A 21163-nucleotide genomic window follows, 5' to 3' on the forward strand; every position below is an offset into this window, starting at 1 on the left:
TAACAGCCTCTGGTCAATGGGATCTGACTGTTATCAGACGGGGGCGGAGGCGAAACTTTGGAGAACAGATGTCAAGAAAAATGTGGTGGACAGGTGGGTGAGCGAAGGGGTGGGGGGTGTTGCAGAACAACAAAGCAATTCCCTGAGGGAGTGCCTAGCTGCTCCTCCTGACAAAGAAGAAAAGAAGATAATAATTGCTGTTCTGACAACGCACAGACAATGCACTCCTGGCTTGTCTTCATCTCTGGATAGCTGCACCTGCTCTTGGCAATCCTCTTCTTTCAAAAGGGTGGATAGAGGAGGTAAGTAAGTGCCTTGCAGTCTGGAGAAAGTACCTAGCTACTGCCTCCAAAACAACAACATCTCACAGGTGAGTGTGCTTGGAATTGCAGCTTTAAGTCCAGAAAAGGAAAACAGTAATTCTCCCACAATTCCTTGTATGACTTAACTATGTGGCAAGAACTCCCCCACCCCACCCCTTTATAGGATTATAATTGTACAAAAAAAGGGGTACAAAATTATTTCAAGCCATTTTCTTATTGAGGCAATTTAAGAATGCTGTACCAGGAGAGAGAGAGAGAGAGAGAGAGAGAGAGAAAAGGGGGAAGAATGCTGCATAAACAGTCAAACAGATGAGTTGCTACTTATCTAGATGAGTGGAGTCTTACTGAATGCTTTCTAATGTCATACCCATCCCATGGAAAATGGCAAAAGAGCTGATCTTTTAATCAAATTTGATATAATGATATGTATGTTGACCTGTGGCTCAGTCTGTTCCGATTTTCTCCCTCTGCCCCAACCTTAGAAACAACTAAAGAAACAGGGAGACTACTGTAAAATAGTGAAGCCATGTGCATCTTATTAGCGATCTGCACCAGGCAGGAGGGAACCATGACAAAGAATGCTGTGTAGCAGGAAAACACAGAATGCTGAGCCGTATCACACTAATATAGTAGCAGTACCTGAAGACATCTCCTCTGAAATAGCTTTTTGCTGGACAGCAGCCATTTAATCGAAGATGGCCCTGAGACATGACATGATTCAAAAGACTAGCTTCAAACCTTCAGCATATTTTCCGAGTGAAGTGCTGTGCTCAAAAAGTCCTTGGGGACCCGTGCTGTACGTTGAGCAGAGAGCCACAGCCGTGAAAGGAGAATTTTTATCCTTTTGTAATGTGAAAGGCATGTTTTCATTCTATGAAAAATGTGAGAGCTGGTTTACTGTAGCAGCTAAGTGCATCAACTACAATAAGCCAGGAAGTCCTCAGTTCAAAGCTCATGTCAAACATAAACTTGCTAGGTAGACTGAAGCAAACCACTGCCTCATAACATCAGTCCGCTATCTGCAAAGGGATCATGAGAATGGCCAACCTCACAGCATTATTGTTCTAAGTTATTACTGATGACATATGCGAAGTGCTTTGAAACCTTTAAAAGCATCATACGCATTTAATTTTAGCTCACTTATATAGAGCTTGACCTACCCTAACACAGAAAAGCATCTGTAACTTAAATGTTCGTGAGGAACCCCAAGACCTGGCTTTTTGTTTTTCTGAAGGATGCATACAACAAGGAAAACAAAATGTATGCTTTGTTCCTTACATTTATATTCTACTGCCCTCAAACTGAAGATGGTGTGCATTGTTCTCTCTCTCCCACTCCTAATCCAACACTCTTAAGCACTCTAAATATTAGAAATTGGAATACTATTGGTAAAGAGCAGGAGGTGACATAACAGACTTAGCTCTGATTGGGGAGTGCGTCACTGCACAGATATTTTTTTCTTTTTGTAACACACTCTTGTATGCCTCACCCAACAAGAGTAGCCAGTCCCAAGGGTATGGGGTGGCAACCCGCCAGCAAGGGAAGACAGCTTCCATCATGGGCTTGAGTGAGAACCAGATGCTCAGCCCCACTTCCTTGCTTCAGATTGTTTTGATGGGAGCTGCTACCTGATATGACATCAGGGAAGGACAATGACAGGAAGTGCTTGAATAACCCTGGTTCTGAATGGACACTATATAATTTATGCTCCTGTATTAGGTTTGTGTATGATATTATTCTGAGAATATTTTGCAAGTCATTTTCAACAGCCTGCAGGACTATAAAGCAAGGATTTAAGTATTCCTAAATATGAAAGCTAAAGTTCTATGGTTTCAGCAAAACTGCAGAATAGTTATACAGGGATCGCCCACCACAATAACTATCAGGCTGCCTTCTTTTATACACTCTTGTTCTCAAAATGGGCTTTTCACAGTCCATACAAGATGAATGGGCTGCCTAAATCGTTTCTAGGGTTGTCATTGGTCTGGCAAAACATTTGTGCACATTTCATGCAAATAGTATTAAGTGTGGTTGTAGGAGAATGGAAAGTCTTGAGCACACATTGTTGGCATCCTTGAAATACAGTCACAGTAAAGGACAAAAGAATAATGTGTCTTCCTTGCTTGTCTGAAGCTGTTTAAGATTAATTGACATGGTGCTTAGCTATGTCTTAGTGGAAGTTGTTGCCATGGGAACCTTTACTGAATTACTGATTATTTTAAACAAGCCTACCAGCAATCTGTTGAGTCCAGCATTTTGTTCAGGAAAGTCATAGCCTTGTGCTGTCCAGTAGCTTATGGCTGTTATCCTAGATTTGTAGCAATTATTTCTCTACAAATTCAGCTGGGCAGTATTCACAGTGACCACATACTGTCTAGTTTAAATAATGCCCCATCTCTTATTGGTCCTTCATAACTCAGCTCCCTTTTCATCACAACTTCCCCATATCTTCTCCAGAGAGTTGGGGAAAACCCTGGAACAGCATGTGGAGGGAGGAAAAGAGAGATCATGCCATTGGCAGAACACTATCCTTAGTACTCCGTTGAATGCAACTCAGGTTTGTAGCGTCCACAGAGTCTTGTGGGAGGTGGAGGACTGATCAACATGGCATGCATGTAATCTTCAGTTCCTTGGTGTTTGTTTATTGTGATAATAAATCTACTAATGTTTTGGATCGAGCAGTGTTTCCCTATATTGTGGTGGCATTAGGACCTGGGATACCAGGATTCAAATCCCCACTCAGCCATGAAGCTCACTGGGAGCTAGGGGAGTGTGACCAGTGCAGCTGCACTGGGCACAGAGCTTCTGGAGCACCAGAGCAGACTTCATTATTGCTCCAATTCAAGGCAGGGGGAGGGAGGAACACACCAGGGTTTGGCATAGCACAGGGTGCTACTGAAATGTGAGACACCAAGGTTCACCTTGAGCCAACCACAGTCCCTTGACCTAATCTGTAAGAAGAGGGACCATGAATGAACCCTTGAACTCCTTTGAGAAAAGATATTTTAATAAGTAACTCATTTGCAGGTAGCATCTCACACCTTGGATGAACTTTGTGTTGTGGTCTGTTGGCTAGGAGCTATCCAGGGTCCTGAAGTAACCCACAGTAACTCTGCATCCTGGAAATTTACTTCAGGTTTCTGCCATCTATCAGATCAACATACATGCTTATGATGGGCAAGACCCACATTGCTGCTTTTTAATGTTAGCATGGATTCATTTGTCAATACATTAGTAGCTGCTAAAGTCAACTACACATAGCATGTGGTGGGCCATGGTTTATTGTACAAGTTGGGCAATGGTGGTCCTCAGTCAAGTCACTCTTGTCTCTGTTTCCAGTTATAAAATGGGGAATAATACTTCTGTCATTTATTTTCAGAAAGCCTCTTAATGTTTTCAAGTGTTTTGGTAATGCAGCTAGATTCATGTCCATCTGGCTTGCATTAGTAGGGCTAATGAGCAGCAGAGGCTGGTTCTGTGTTTCCAGCGGGCTTTAGTCAAAAGTTACAAGCATACAATGACAGCTGGATTACAGTCTGCCAACAGACTGCTTTTCAGATTATCTTTGGCACACCATGTCCCACATGAATGAAATATCCTCAAAAAGAAGAGTGCTGTTGTATGAGACCAAAGGTCCAACTAGCCCAGCACTCTTTCCCATAGTTGCAAGTCAGATGCTTCAACAAATCCTAGAGGAAGAACGGTAACACATCAACCCTTCACTCCTCTTGCCTTTCCCCCAGTAATTATTAAATCTGAGGCATATAGCCTCTGAAGTGAGAGTTTCATTCTCATCACTGCCCCCCCCCCCACTTTGGCCCAATGAGAAAAGCCTTTGAAAGGATGGAAAACAGGCCACTTTTTGGCCTCCCATCTTGAGACCACACACCAAACATTGCTTCAAGATTCAAAACATGCCTGCAACAGGATGAGGATACACTGCAACATTTTGTTGCACTTGTCCCCTGCCGGTGATGGCCAGTAGCTATTTGTCATCCTATCTTCTGGTTTTATGAATTCAGGAGAAAGAAATACCTCTATCCACTTTTTCATACAATGCACAATTTTATAAATTCCATAGCCCCCAATCATTTATTTTTCTTTCTCTGCAAATGAGAAACACTGATTTAGCCCCTCTGTTTATAGGCACAAACAAAGCTGTACTTATTTTCTTCCCTGTGTTCCCATCCTCTTCCTTAAACTCCTCATATGAAAATGGAGTCACAAACTCCAGGTCCTAAGGTCCCTGGGCAGCCCTTTCCTGACAAGGGCATGCCTACCCTAACACAAACAGCACAATGGCTGTGTGGAAATGTAAACATGCACTTCCCTAGTTCCAGTTAGTTTGTTTGATTTTCCTGCTAGAAAGGTACCCCATATGTAAAATAAGTTTGCGGTAATGTTTGAAAGGATTCCAAAGAATGAGAGCGTTAGCAGCTGTGACATTATTGCACTCGGAGGAAGTTGCCACTAAATTTAATACAGTCCCACTAGGACGCGTCACCTGAAGTTGTAGCATACTGCTGAGCCATAGGGAACCAAGAAGTATATGATCAAGAGAAGCTGCTCCACAGGCATGGCAGCTATTTTCACTGTATAAACAGCTTGTGCAAGAGGAAAATCTGGCCACTTCCGTATAATATATTCTACGTGCACAAGCTGCTCTGCATAGCTTATCACTCTCCTGAGCATCTTAAATGGCATGATCATTGAAAGAGCCATAGCTCAGTGGTGGAGCGCCTGCTTTGAATGAAGATGGTCCCAGAATCGATCCCTCCCATCTCCAGGTAGGGCTTGGAGGGAACTCTACCTGAAACCCTGAAGGTCCGCTGTCAGTCAGGCAACACTGAGCTAGGTGGAACTGACTTAATACCAGACAACTACTTATTTGTGCACAAACATAGAGAAGTGCAATAATCTTTCTGAATTTATGCCAGTTTCATGATAAAGCAGGGACATTTTGTTTGCTATTATGTAGGCCCATGCACAGATAAAGAGAGTTGGGCACCTATGATCAGTATTTTTTCTGACAAATCTGTTAAGATGCTTGATTGATACATTTAGTATATTTAAACAAGACCTAAATAGACCTTAAGGGGACGCAGGTGGCACTGTGGGTTAAACCACTGAGCCTAGGGCTTGCCGATCAGAAGGTTAGCGGTTCGAATCCCCGTGATGGGGTGAGCTCCTGTTGCTCGATCCCTGCTCCTGCCAACCTAGCAGTTTGAAAGCACATCAAAGTGCAAGTAGATAAATAGGTACTGCTCTGGCGGGAAGGAAAATGGTGTTTCCGTGTGCTTCTCTGGTTCGCCAGAAGCGGTTTAGTCATGCTGGCCACATGACCCGGAAGCTGTACGCCGGCTCCCTCAGCCAATAAAGCGAGATGAGCACCGCAACCCCAGAGTTGTCTGCGACTGGACCTAATGGTCAGGGGTACCTTTACCTTTAAATAGACCTTGGCCCAGTTTAACACTAAGCTGAACTACGGCTTAGAGAGAACAGGCAAGATAGATATTTGCAGCTGTCATTAGCTCAGAATTATAGAGTTGGAAAGGACCCTGAGAATCACCTGGTCCAATCCCCTGCAATGCAGGAATAGGCAGCTGTCCCATATGGGGATCGAACCTGCAACTTTGGCGTTATTGACACCACGCTGTATCCAGCTGACCTATCCTCAGGCTATTGCAGTTTAGGTACTTGCAGTAGAAGTGCAAGTACCTTGCAGTAGAAACTAAACAAATACAATTGCAAAGCTAAACTAAAAGTAACCTCCTTATTCTGGGAGCAAGTTACTGCTCATAGTTTGGGGGGGAACAAACCATGGGCCAAGGTTCATCTGTAATGCTCAGTCAAACCATAATTTAGCTCCAAGGTAGCACGGTGGCAGCAGAACTGAAGGAGACGCAAAGAGTCTGCAATTTCCCTTCTGGATACCTGCATACTTGTGCATTCACGCTAAGGTTCAGCATTAGGTACCAACAAAGCAGATATATTATTTAGAGAATTGTTTTCAGCATAACGCTTGAACTGAGAGATGCACCAGATTACCCTACCTGAATATCTAACTGCATGATCCTATTCACATCTGCTCAGCGACACATCCCACTGAGTTCAATGAAGATTATCGTCAACTGAGCGTGTATAGGATAGGATACAGATATTCAGCCTTGTCTTTATAAACATACACTTTGAATAAATTACTTATGATTGATTAAACAGATGCTCTTCTCTGTATCATTTCCTTACTATATTCCCCCCTCTAATCACATTGTTATTTATTTGCATTCACAAATTAAATTAAAGGTTAAGAATAGCTTTACGGTCATTCTGAGAGCCTAACCGCACTATAATTTTTTTTATCCATTTTAATCCTGTCATGGCTTCCTCAGAATTTTGGTTCGAAAAGGGGTGTTGAAAATCCTGTCAGAGATCCCGAACTCCTGTCACAGCAAATACATATGCCAGGATTCCCTGATGAGAGGAAATGGCTTTGAAAGCAGTTTAAGTCTGTGGTGTTAAGATATACACTGAATGTCTAATTTAATTAAAATTTACATCCCAGTTTATGTAGCCCCAAGGAACTCTCAGAGCAGTTTGCAACAATAGTTATTATAAAACACAGAAAGGCCACAATAAAATCAATGTTTAAAATTATTGGAAGATGTAGGAAACGGGGCCAAAGGTTTCCCACCATAGTGCTGAATTCTTCCTCTTGAATCTCGCAACCTTCAACTGATGCCTGAAGCTTGACCAATAAGTGTAAATTATTCTGTGTTAGTCTGAATTAAGTGTAGGATTAGTTAGACCAATATCCTGATTACAGTGTTTTATTTCCATTTTGACCTGCATGCTTGCTATTTCTCCTCCTTCCTTTTTTTTTTTTTTTTTTTTGCATTGACTCCTTTTGGAATGAACTGTTTAATTGGATTTCTGGGCTGTATTGGTTTCTGCACACACCAATTAAACTCCCACGTGTTTAGGCTGCTTGGGTACTACACTAAAAAGTAAAAGTAAAGGACCCCTGACAGTTAGGTCCAGTCGCAAACGACTCTAGGGTTGCGGTGCTGATCTCGCTTTACTGGCCAAGGGAGCCGACGTTTGTCCACAGACAGTTTTTCAGGGTCATGTGGCCAGCATGACTAAATCGCTTCTGGCGAAACCAGAGCAGTGCACAGATTGTTTTTTTTGGGGGGGGGGGGGTTTAGAAGAAGAGTTTGGATTTGATATCCCGCTTTATCACTACCCTAAGGAGTCTCAAAGCGGCTAACATTCTCCTTTCCCTTCCTCCCCCACAACAAACACTCTGTGAGGTGAATGAGGCTGAGAGACTTCAGAGAAGTGTGACTAGCCCATGGTCACACAGCAGCTGCATGTGAAGGAGAGGGGAATCGAACCCAGTTCACCAGATTATGAGTCTACCGCTCTTAACCACTACACCACACTGGCTCTCCAGTGCACAGATTGTTAAAATATGTGGTACTACAGACAAGGTGAAGCTGGAATTCAGCTGGCTGCTCCCCTACTCTCAAGAAAACCACCATAGTGAGGTAGGAATCTTGCCCATCCCCTTGCCCTAGGGACACGTGAGTGGTTGGCAGCAGCAGAGAGGAAGGACTAGGCTGGGTTCCTCAGGGCTGTTAGCCTACCTTGCAAGATTGGTGCTGAAATGGAGGGTTGCCCTGTCATTACCAATTGCCACTACTACTGCTATTTAGATTCATTACCTGCCCGTAGGGTGGCTGCAATTATCTAAAAATGCAATATTACAATCAATCAAAACCAATGTGTTCTGCATTGCACAGTGTCCTTTACTATTTTCCTCTTTGGTTATTCGTGCTTTTCTTATAGCTCATATCTCTTACTGCTTCCAAAATGTTGTTTTGCTTCTCCTCCTGCATTCCCCCCTTCCTTGCTGTGCCTCTATCAAAGCCACTTTCCACACAATCATCTCCAACAAGTTAACGTGATATGTGACAAATGTCCAAGTATTGTTTTGCAATCTCAGGGTATACAAACTAGAATTTTATGAGGAAATATATAGAATTGTAGCCAATAGTGGCTTTGTGTTAGCAGAAAGCACTTCAACTTATGTAAGGAACAGGCATCAGCTTTTTGCTGATTTCTCCCTGCCCCCATCTACTGCAGCTCTCAGCACCGTATCATATACTGTTCCATATGGTTACCATCCCTCAGGAGCAGTGATGGGTGAATATGCCAATTTCAGCTTTCCCTTTCTTATTTATTCCACTATTCAGTTCCGTTCTCTACACTCCTACACCAGTTTGTTTGGTGTGTGTTTTTAAGTCCTCATGAAAAATTCATCAGCACAGTATTTTAGTTCAAATTTTTATTAATATACACATTCTTATATGCCGTGTTGCCATTGCAAGGCAATTTCCCTCAACAGACTGCATTTTTATATGTTATTTTTTACTGTTATATGCATTAACATGCACACTTTACACTAGAAGATGCACTTTTTGTACGGAATACTGGACTGGAGAACTGTACTTCAACATTCAGAAAAGTGAGATTTCCAAAGGAAGACTGTGTTTTGGTTTGCATATCATTTTGGAAACTGCAAATCAGGGAAGTTCACTTTTAAATGTGAACCGAGTTGAACTGAATTGAACTTCTCCCCCTTCCATACTAAGGAGTATCGGAGGGGGGCATAGGGGGGCTGTACTGGACAGGGGGGTTTGGTTGTCCTACCTAGCATAAGGGATGTGAACCCTGCTTTCCCTGGTCACAGTCCAATACTCTAACCATTACACTACACTGGCTCTTTATTTATTTATCATTTATACCCTGCCTTCTATACACTTGATGTCTCATCCTCCAACAGCACAATACCCCGGGGGGGGCGGGGGGATGATGCAAATAGTAGTTGGAAGAGGTGCTGTTATGGATCCCGAGTCCCTACTGAGTTACAACTCTCCTACTTTCCAAAGAACTAGGTTTGCTTATTTCTTGTAATGTGGTCTTCTGAAAGTGTCTAGAAAATGCAGCTGGTATATAAATAACCCTGCAACCAGATTGCTCTCAGAAGTTCATGGCATGGTTCAATGGTTCAATCAACTCCATTAATTTGAATTGTGTTAGGAAATGAACCAGGAGCCCTGCAAAAGGCTGATCATTATCTTCAAAGCTCTGAATAGTTTGGGATCAGGATATTTAAATGTCAGGCTTCTGCCACATGAACCTGCCCATCAGTTGAGATCTTCAGCAAAGGTCCAGCTCTGTGTCCCACCTCCACTTGTCAATGTAGTGGGGCAGGATCTTTTTGGTAGTGGTGCCTAGCTGTCCCAGGGTCCCCCACTTTACAGGTGTTCAGATATTCAGTTAAATCTGCTTTGTTTAATCAGTCCTTTGGATTGGAGTTGTTTTTATTTTCTCTTTAGTTTGCTATTCTGGTGCTATGTTGTTGCAGATTTATGTTAAGTTCTTTTTGTGTATATTGATCAATATTGTTGCATTTTTTTAATTACTTTTGTCTTTTATGTTGACTTGAAAGCCTTTGGTGGAAAAGCAGACTAAAATGTTTTAACATGTATGTCTACTCAGTGTCTTTTTTAACACAACTGGGTGCACAGTGCATGCTGCCAGGTTTGGCTTGTGTGGAATGAGTTTTTGCCTTTAATTGGTGGAACTGGCTACCTCTTTGTGCCTGTAGTTTGAAGAGCAGAGGTGCTTAAATTGAAGCAAGACTGCGGGCAAAATGCTATCACAAAAATAACATTTTCTCCAGCATCTTTTATCTTCTGCACAGTAATTGTTTGACAGAGCTTTGATCACTTGACAGAATGTCACATAACAATGGTATGTTGCTAAATATAACCTGACTTGAAATCTAGCAGCTCCAGTGGGAATTTTGGTGTGAAACTAGTCACACTTCCCCAGTGGTTAGTGCGGTATATTTACTACTAGTCATTCGTTTTTTAAGTTATATAAATAATATAATCATGTTCTTTGGCAAAACTTAATAGACTGATCTGTCCTGGGGGAGGGAGGGAGTCAAGTCAGGGGTGGGGGTGGGGGACTCTTTGCATTAGGACAATTGTATGTTTACTTCTGACAAGAAATGAAGAGCTCCTAAGAGGAGGTGATTAATAATTCTGTTCATGTTTATTTCTCTGGATACAAGACTTTTTCCTATCTTTATTTATTTTTTCCATAGAATGTAGGAGACAGAAGTGTTCTTTTAAAGTGAGAAAATTTGCATTTCAGAGGAGAAAATGTGTATTTCTAGGAGAGGTAAATGCAAGCCACTGGGACCATTCCAAATTCTTGCTGGCCCAGAAAGTAAGTTTTGTTGAAAACAAACATTCTGTCAGGAACTGTGAAATTGAATCACCTGTTTACATTCAAAACTAAATTGCAAAGTTGCAAAGTATCTCAGGAGCGGGAGGAAGTGTTGAAAACTTTTCCTTTGGATAGCTTTCAGAAATTTAAATTCTGGCACTTCACATATCTTTGGGAAGGTGGCAACAGTGATGCTTCTTGGTTCTCTGGCATCTACATGGAACATCTGTTCACCTATTCAAGTAGACCAAGGATTTTCTTGATGGCAAATGACCATTAAAAATGAAATAACTGCTATGGGGGCTGGGGAGTGGGTATCTGTGTGAGTGTCAATGAGAGGGGAGGTGTGAGGCTTGCTATAAGATAATCAGTCTCTGAGCACTTTTAAAAGCAGAAAAGCTTTGTGATTCATTCTAAAGGGAAGGACAGATCCCTACAGATAGTGCGCTCTGAAAAGTAAGGCTTACTTCACTACCTTTGCATAAGAGAATTTGGAGTAGTCCACCCCATATCAAAGGACCCATAGGCTCACCTTTTCAGGTATGCTAGACCAAGACTAGGATGTACCCTTTTTTAAAGGTCACATACTTCATTCTACTTCCAGTTCTTCTCCAAAGCACTCTAAGAACTAAGTCTATATTTCAGTTTAAGTACTTTCTTTATTATGCTTCCAATAAACAATTCTCTCTCTCTCTCCCTCTCCCTGTTTCTTTCTCTTGTGGTTAAGGCTGCCATCTGGTTCAGCTATGAGTAAATCAAGGGAATAGAGTTAATTTCCAGCCTATTAAAATTATTTTGTTGGCTGTTGCAGCAGCCCTTGGTATCTATATGCATTGGCCTAGAGCAGGGTAGGGAAAACATTTGGCCCTGCAGATGCTGACCATGAGCCCTGCTATCTGGTACAGCTGGGAGTTTGGAGTTTCCACAACATCTGGGAGGGCCATAGGTTTCCCATCCCCTGGCTAAAGAAATGGCCCATACTACCAAAGACTGCCAAAGTTATAATTTTTGATATCTTGATATGTGTGTAGATATCCTTTCAGAAGAGTTACAATCCTCTGCAAGAACATATGCCTAGTATTCATAGGTGCAATATATTTTTGTTTTCAAATAGGTGCAGATGAAAGATTCACATGGATGTTAAATAGCATGGGCGAAAGGATGGGACCTTGAGGAACCCCATAGTCATGGAGCCAAGCACCACTGTTCTTGGTATGTCCAGCCTTATAGGACTAGAGTCATTGCAACAGAGTTCCTAGCAGTCCCATGTCAGCCAGAGGTCCCAGAAGGATATCAGAGTTAATGGTATTGAAAGCTGCTAAAGGGTTCACCAGCACCAAAATGTTACACTCCCCTGGCTAGCTCCTGGTGAAGGTCATCTTCAAAGGGCAACCAAAGTAATTTCAGTCCAAAACTAGGTTGGAATCCAGATGGGAAAGAATCTAAACAATCACTTTTCTTCAGCAAAGCTTGGGAGTTGAGTAGTTACCACTCTACCGCCTTCCTCAAACTAAACAAATTAGAGAGTAGCCAGGAATTACCCTGCATGGTAGAATCAAATGAGGGCATGTAAACTAAATGCAGCACAACTGCTTCCTTTATTGCCACAGGATTACTGTTCTCCTCTGGAGATAGATTTACAACCTCAACCACCCATCTGGCCTGTCCTCCTCTGGCAGCTTAATCGGGCAAAATGGACATGGATCAAACAAGAAAGTAGTTGGCCTCAGTCCTTTGAGCAAGCTGCCCACGTTCTGAGGCTGTGCACGCTGAAAGCTATCCAACAAAACAGAAAAGCAGCCGCCTCTCACCATCATAGATCCTGTTCTCAATGTGGAGCAAGACAGTGCTAGTGTGTACTTGCAATGTGCTGTGCATAATAGTTCCAGTAAGCTGCCAAGGGTTCCTCCTGTAAGAATTCCTTGGAATAACTCCTCTGGCCAAGCCAACACAGCAGGGCAATGGTGATGGCGAACTGTGATTTCTTCGCTGTTGCAAAAACAGGTCTAAAATGAGCTCTAACCAATGTTCAGCTGAATTCATTCCTAGTCTTTCTCCACGGTCACTCTAGCAGCCTAGCCAACCATTGTGTCACGCTGAGCGCCACCAGTTGAAATCTCCTTATAACAGGTCCCCAGCCTCTGCAGAGGTCAGGAGCCCAAGATCTCTAAACCCTGTCGGGTAGTGCAAGCCAAGTTGTTGTTTCTACTCCCTAACCACAGGTCCCCTTTGTCCTGTCTTGTCAATACTTTAGCTTAGTTTACACAGATAATAAAGATTGCTAGGCCCCTTTGCTCTAGGAAGGGATGAGAACGCCACTGGTAATAATGCACTGCTGGTGTCCCTGCCTTGAGGGATTTTCACACACAATGCAGAGTCCAGTAGCTCTCTTAGACTGCAAACCTGATCTCATTAGGGAAGGGGAGACACTACTAATCTGTGGCAACCTTAGCCCTCCTTAGAGCACATGGATCCCCAGCCGAGTGAAGGTGCTATTACATCTGTCTTCTCTGGATTCAGTTGCAACTTGTTCACCTTCATCCAACTGACCACAGCTCCAAAGCACTAAATAGATGCTGTGATTACTACTTCTTGACTGGTTGTAGGGATGGACATTTTAAAACAAGTTTATATGCAAATTTGTATTTATATATGCTTGCATATTTTATCTCAGTACATGAATTTTAAGTACCGGTATTTAATTTCAATGGATAATTTTCTAAACATTACCTTATCGTAAATATATATATATTCCTACTATGCAGTTTAGTGCATTCTTTGAACCAAGAACAGTATTACAAAATCTGAAGTGTGAAGGATAATTACATTCTGATCCACGTATCAGTCCAAAAGATGTGTCTGAGGTCAGTTTGCTTTAAACTGCAGACCAAATCAGCTGGCTAAGTGGTTAATCTTTAATTAATAAGCAAGCAGCACTCTTATAATTAGGGAGGGTAGACACATACACACACACGGAGAGAGAGAGAGAGAGAGATTGAGATTATAGGAGTATTTTAAAAAGAAAAGATACATATCTTACAAAAAAGGTGAAAACAAACTTTTAACTGTTTATTGTAAGAATATTTCAAACTATAACTACATGTATGTCTTGAGTATTAATTTTAGACATACATTTCTATGCTATTTAATTATTGTACTGTCATTATCTCTCTCTCTCTTTAATATATTGTAATATATACCTTATATAAATTTTTCATTGCCTGTATATATCATGCGAATAATAAAAGAAGAACTAAAAATGTACACCAAATGAAATTCTCCTCCTTCCCTTATTGATTCTTTGCAGGCATTTGAGTGTCGCCATCTGCAAATTGATGGCGCTGCCCTGATTCCAAACCCAAATATTTAACCCTGCAATAAGATATATATGTGGCTAACCAGCATCCTGAATGAAGGCCTTAAATGGCACCCTGTGTGTTTTAAGTTATCCCCAGGATATATTGTGTTAATAATAAGAATCAGGCTTTTGGTGTATGGGTATGTGGATATGTTTTTCCCCCCTACCTTGGCCTAATTGCTATAAAAAGCCTTGCTTGTTTACTCAGTCTGAAAGGCAACTGCTATCGTGAATCCTATTCAGGCCAAGGCATTCAAAGTGAATGGCTTTCATCTCCATTTCTATACCAGATATAAAAGAAGTGGGTGGCAGCGCTGCAATGATGAGCTAGGCAATGTGGGTGGAAGTCCATCTATGTATGTGTATGTATGTGTGTGTGTGTGTGTGTGTGTGTGTGTGTGAAGCTGGCAAATGAAGGGCATTTCTGCACTTACAATTTATAGTGCTATAATTGTATGCAACATTGTCTTTATTCAGCTAATATTTTGGAATAATGGTGTCTTTTTAAAAAACCAATACTTTTTTGTCTACTGCAGAAAACAACAAAAATTTGAGAAAGTTCAAGATGGGCAGGACCTTCCATGTTTGTGTGGCATGTGTATATATAAGCATTGGCCGCCCAGATTCTGTGTGGATGGGTTGTGGTGGTCGTGCAAGTTTTTTGGGGGAGGGCGGTCATCTGTTTCGTGCCACTTCCCTCTGTCCAGTACAAACTGTCAGTTTGGGAACTCCGTTAAGAAGAGAGAGAGGGCAGATTGAGACAATGGTGCCCAACTATAAGTACTGTACTGCTCCTGACAGCAATTAAACAAAACTCCATCACAATAAGCATGTTCACCATTGCTGAGGCAACCACGTGGTTCCTCTTCTAATCTGCTAAGGTAAAGGTAAAGGGACCCCTGACCATTAGGTCTAGTCGTGGCCAACTCTGGGGTTGCGGCGCTCATCTCGCTTTATTGGCCGAGGGAGCCAGCGTACAGCTTCCGGGTCATGACTTCCTTAGCATGACTAAGCCACTTCTGGCAAACCAGAGCAGCGCATGGAAACGCCGTTTACCTTCCCGCCGCAGCGGTACCTATTTATCTATTTGCACTCTGACATGCTTTTGAACTGCTAGGTTGGCAGGAGCTGGGACAGAGAACGGGAGCTCACCCCATCACGGGGATTCGAACCGACGACCTTCTGATCGGCAAGCCCTAGGCTCTGTGGTTTAACCCACAGCACCACCCGCGTCCCCTTCTAATCTACTATACCCCCCTAAAAAAAAAAAAGGATAATTCTGCAACACTAGGCATTAAATCCTTTAAACTGACATTTACTGGCTGAAGGAACATGAGGGCACATAAGGACTGTGACCACATCCACTTAACTTTTCCTCCATTCGCGTGGAAAGGAAAACCACACTCTCACTCTCTAATATTAAACAGTGAGATGTGACCAAAGTTGCAGACAATCAGCTACAAATTCATTCTTTAAGATGTCTGATCAAACAGCAACTATGCTGCTGTAAATACAATTATATATGTTATGTGCTTACGAATGAGGTACACATAGAGAGCACCAGGGATCCTTGGTTCATTTGATACTGAGAGATCACAGAAGCATAATTTCGCATCTAAGGAATTCTTCCTAAAGGTTTTGTTCCTAAGGTGAGGAAGAGAACACGTCTGCTCTTCCAAACAACTGTCATCTTTGCCAAAAGGCATATTTGAGTAACTCACCAAATCTTAACGTGGGAAGCCTATGACAGAAAGGAGAGCAAATGGGAACAATAAGTCCCCAAACTGTGCAGTGGCACAAACTGGTGTGCTATAGGAGAGTCTGAAGTCTACCTTGGAAACAGTAAGCATAAAGCACTTTGGGACTCTTAAGGCAGCAAAGCTCCCATACTGCAGTGGTGGTTTCACATCCCTTCTGCCAATAGCCTATCACCTTGAGGGAGGACATAATGATACATTAGAATTTCCTGGCACAACATGCAGTAGATCTGATGGGGACATGGGGATTTCAGAACATCGCCATTGTCCAGAAGGAGAATGCTCTAGCCAGTAAGACCCAGTCCTAGGTTCTGCCCTTTACTTTGAACTGACCTTCTCAGGACATCACCTGCTTCCCCTGTGAGCCTCAAGCTCCCATGGAACGGGATGATTGAACTTAAACTATGAGGATCAGGGCTGAGTAGAATCAGCATTAGTTGCCTCTCTCCATATTAATTGCGATAGTTTAACATTCCGCAAGATCTGTAAGAGTCTTGGGAGCCAAAAGAACAGATTTGCAGGCTGAAGGAATTCCCACCTTTGGCGTGGTGTGTTATCAGCCACTGCATGCAGTGATTAAGGAACGAAACAGAGGGCTGAGGGGGTGGGTCCTTTGCTAATTATTAGGTCCCTTCCCCTGTCTTGCTTATGGTCTTCAGGCCCAACTGATAGTGCCAACCAAGTACTTAGGGGTCAGGCGTGTTGAGGAAGCTAGCTGCATAAAACTCCCAGATTACCAGTTTGTACAAATCTTTTGCTCAGATTAGCGGCTGTCCCAGTGAAATCACCTTGGCATTCTTTTAATTTGTATTTTTCACAGACAGTCAAAAATTGATTAAAATTTCCTCAGTCAATTTCTCTGACTAAGGAGCTCATCTGGGTCCCTGCATGTATTAATTAATTCACTTCATTTTCTCAATTAGGTAGCATTCAAAGTCAGGAGGAACCCAGAAAGCGATTATTACGAACTGTTTTCTCCGGGAAGAATAATTCAACACCCTTCCTATATTTTCTACCAAGTGAGTACCTGAGATTGGGTATTGTTGAGCACTGCTCTTGAAGATGAATGACACATTCTTATAATGTGCCAGAATCCATAATAACTCTAGATAGAAACAACACACTATTTGGTTTCAATCAGTAATGTTGCATTTTTAAAACAAAGAAAGCAGTTTTTGTGGTGGTGTTTTTAAAGGAACACATTTTTTCTTAAATTTCCTGGGGCGTGAATGTTTTCTGCAAGGAAACAGGGGCTATGAAAAACAGACATGGAAGAAAGAGATCAGCATTTTGCACTTCATTGTTATTAAGCAATTTACTGAAAATCCCTTACTCTGCTCATAGAATGAATCAATACTGGAAGAAATTAAAGCACATACTTTCAACCATGACAGCCTTGTAAGTACTGTGAAAGAAACAAGTTATAGCCGTAAGAAAGTGCTGTGAGAGATGTCCAAGTCTGACAACCCTTGCCTTAATAGGAAAAGTAAATGAAAAGTAGAAACAAGATTGCTCCTTGGCTAATGTGAATAATAGGATTTAGACTCCCTGTGTTGAACCATATTTTACAAACTCTGCACCCACAAGATACTCCTTCTCCTCTGTTACTATGCACAAAAGTGGATATATTTCGGAATAATTTTGTTTCTCATTTGTAGCAGGGTTTTTGTGTTCCTGGTTTCCCCAACCAAGAACATGCCCACTGCTGTAATTACAGTAGGCTCCAAAGTGTTTGAGTGGCTTCAGTTAGAAAAACAGTTCAGCATGGGCTAGAATTCTATGGCGGGTATATTATCATTGTTAAGAGCTGGAAGGTCAATTTCCTTTGCTGCCTGCTCCTCTTTGCATCACTTATAAAATTTACAGAATAAAATATTGCAGCTACTTCTCTTACATGTGTTAGCTAAGTTGGTTGCCACCATCTTTCTGAGTTAAAGCAAAATTGAGGCTATAATTAAAAGGTAAAAGTACAGTAAAGGAGCCCTGGATGGTTAGTCCAGTCGAAAGTAACTAAGGGATGCTATGCTCATCTCGCTTTTCAGGCCAAGGGGACCAGCGTTTGTTCACAGACAGTTTTCTGGGTCATGTGGCTAGCATGACTAAACCGCTACTAGTGCACGGAGGACTGTGACAAGTGCCAGAGCACATGGAAACACCGTTTATCTTCCTGCCACAGCGGTACCTATTTATCTACTTGCACTGGTATGCTTTCGAACTGCTATGTTGGCAGAAGCTGGGGGACAGCAACAGGAGCTCACCCCGTCATGTGGATTCGAACTGTCGACCCTCCGATCGGCAAGCCCAAGAAGCTCAGTGGTTTAGATCACAGCACCACCTGCATCCCAGTAGGCTATAATTACATTTACCTGGGTGTATTTCCCATTGAAGTCAGAAGGACTCACTTCTGAGTAACAGTTGAGTCGGCCTGTCTAGGTTGAAGGGCAGCAGTGGCATATGTGTGATGTCACAAATGTGTAACAGCCCACCCCCCAAAAAAATGTTGGGTGCAACTCAGCGCCTCTGCTCCAGCCAGTTTCCATACTGCACAGAAATTGCAAATTCTTCTGGACAAGAGTTGTATTTTATATAAGCGGTCAAAGCCATTCTAACCGTTTCACCAGTTTGGGGGGGCCACACCCAAAGACATAGCAGTTTAAATGGCCTATATCAAACAAAGGCCAATACAGTGGTGTTAGTCAGGCAGAACAAATTTGTAATTATATCTGGCTGGGAAGCATGCAGCTATTCTTTGTCAGTCATTGACACTATATTACCAAACCCTCAAACGTCATGCCAATGAACTGTTAGTCAATGCTTAGTTTTGGGTTATCTGTCCTTTGCTTCAGTCCATGCAACACCATTCTTGTGTTCTCTTCAACACCAGCCTCTCTGACCACATTACAGCAATGTCCTTCAAGTTCCAAACATATGCTTTGCTCATCCAACTTTCCGGAGCCCGACAGAATGACTCTGAGCAGCTACCCTTGTGTCCCAGGTGCCATTGTAATGCAAGCAGTCTGCAAGGTGTGTTTGACTTGATGCTGATCTGAAAAGAGTATCTTATTGACCTGAATTCTGGCTCTAATGTGTCAACTCTTCTTGGATGCCTCTCTCAAGGTAAAAGGACAAATCAAATTAAGGGATATTGTCCTTGCCCAAATTTGATTCTGGCTCCATTTATGCCTCTCTTAGTGGGAAATCAAGGTGTGTTAGCACTTCACATTCATTCTTGGCTTTCAGGCAAGATCTGAAGGAATGGCCAATTATATGCTTTCTTTAAGAGGCTGCAATCTAATAAGTTTGCTGCTTTCTCTTCTTATTAACTTCACCAATCACTTTGCTTGAACCTGCTAATGGGCAAGAATATACATTGCTTCTCCCCTTTGGCACTAATAATTTCCTGCTAGTAGCAATCGCCTTCAGCATGAGTTTCAAGTAAGGCATAATCCATAGTTTAGTTTGCTGCTATCTATACAGCCTTGGGCTGAAATTGCAGTCTTTTGTCATTGGTTATGCAGAGTTCTTGAGCACAAGGAAGAGAAGGGGGGAAAAGCAAAACAGCAGGCAGCACCAGAGCGAGCGAGAAGAAAAGCAAAGAAAATATGCACAAAAGGTTATTAAAAGAGTGAACTGCAGAATAGCTTTTGATTGAAACCTTCCCAGGAGCACAATAATTCAATTAATATCAGGCATTTCTAGCAATGCAGCATCTCTTAAGAGTTGGAGAAGGAAGCAGGACAATGTGATAAAAGAAATAGGAGCCTTAAAAAGCATGAATAGAGGGCAGAGGATTGAGGAAAGTGGTCACTGGTAGGAGAGTCAGCAAGTTCACACTGAAAGGAAGAGAGGCAGAAGAGGTCAAGGTGACTGAGAGTAGAAACTGAAGAGGCAGAGGGAAATGCTTCAGAGCAATAAATAGAAGATGTGGAAAGAGATGCAGGATGGAAGTCTGAATAAAAGTGGGAAATGAAGACTAGAACCAGTATGTGGATACAGGTGGGAGCAGCACAAACCATTGCTGACAAAAAGACTCACTTCCACGCTCACACTGAATGTTAAGCAAAACTGACATTTGCTTCATCAGATTTGTTAATCTTGATTCCATACTTGGGTTGGTTCTGATATCCGAAAATCAGAGAGAAACTGATGCAACACTTCGATATAATTCAAACTGCATTTTGCATTGGAAAGATCTCCTGAAGCATTTTGCAGACAAGAAGGAGGAGCAGAGACAGCAGAGAGTTCTGTTGGTAGCAAAATCAGGTGAAGCTCAATGTTCTCTGCTTCTCCTAAACAGACACACACACTCTCTCACACCTCTACCTGATAGCTAGCATATGCGCACGTATGAGTTTCTGAGGCTTATCATCCTAACTTACAGACAGTGATAGACTGTTTGTTCAATTTTTATTTGCTCAGGCATTTCATATGATCTGAAGAATCAATTGTCCCCTTAGCGTGTGATACACATTTTGGCAGGCAGACAGGCAGTAATCAACAACAAGTGACAGCTTCCATTAGCCCAGGTAATAGCACGTGGGGTAGCCGTGGTGAAGCGTCACATTTCTAGCTCAATATAAGCTAGAGACCAAACCTGGCTTGTTTCCCCTTCCAGCTTTTGTGTGCCTTTAGTCCACTTGAACACCAAACTAAAGCCCAGTCTCAGATTAGAATGCCAAGTCTCAAAAAATCCAATATAGTTGTGATGTCCCCGGCTTCCATCAAATTATGCCTGAGCCCTAATGATTGCCTTATGAAGAACCTATATCAGACATACAATCCTTAAAACCAAGTGTTTGCATAGGCCTTGTCCTGCCAAGTCTCCCTGGCCAATGTGCTTCTTTGACAGTACTGCACAGCCTCTTCCAGCTTCAGTGTGAAAGTTTGCCTTCTTCCTGTTTTCTCCTTGCCCACCCCCTTCCTTTAACCCTGTATGTTCACCACCAGTAGCCCAATACATCTTCCTGACCATGACTAAGCAGCAAACAGTGCCCCTACTTCAGTCAAGGTGCAAGGGCCCTCGTACCTACAGGACCACCTCTCCCGGTATGTCCCACAGTCTTCAAATAAAAACATCTTGGAGATCCTGGGCCACAGAGAGGTTAGGCTGGCCTCAACCAGAGCCAGGGCTTTTTCAGCTGTGGCCCCGATCTGGTGGAACGCTCTGTTACAAGAGACTAGAGCCCTGCGGGACTTGACATCTTTCCGCAGGGCCTGCAAGACAGAGCTGTTCCACCAGGCCTTTGGCTGAGGCACAGTCTGACCCCCTCCTTTGGTAATCCTCACAGAACTCTAGCCCAATGGTTGCCATTAATTTGACTCTGAATTGATTTTAGAATGAATTGATTTTAGAATGTATTTCAATTAATTGATTATGATTTTATGTAAACTGTGTTATTTTTACTGTTGTTAGCCGTTCTGAG

General features: G+C 42.4%; 1 long non-coding RNA gene across 2 annotated transcripts; it reads left to right on the forward strand.

Annotated features, from left to right (window-relative positions):
* The first annotated feature begins 10367 nt into the window (after window positions 1-10367).
* LOC310672066 lies at window positions 10368-21163 on the forward strand. 2 transcript variants are annotated; one of them, XR_014508377.1, is made up of 4 exons: window positions 10368-10625; window positions 11740-11837; window positions 16664-16759; window positions 17783-21163. It is a non-coding gene; the product is annotated as an uncharacterized lncRNA (long non-coding RNA). The 2 variants fall into 2 exon arrangements; XR_014508378.1 differs by lacking the exon at window positions 10368-10625 and having other exon boundaries at window positions 11402-11837.

This window comes from Podarcis tiliguerta (genome assembly GCF_965153285.1).
Source record: "Podarcis tiliguerta genome assembly, chromosome: 2".
NCBI lineage: Eukaryota > Metazoa > Chordata > Lepidosauria > Squamata > Lacertidae > Podarcis > Podarcis tiliguerta.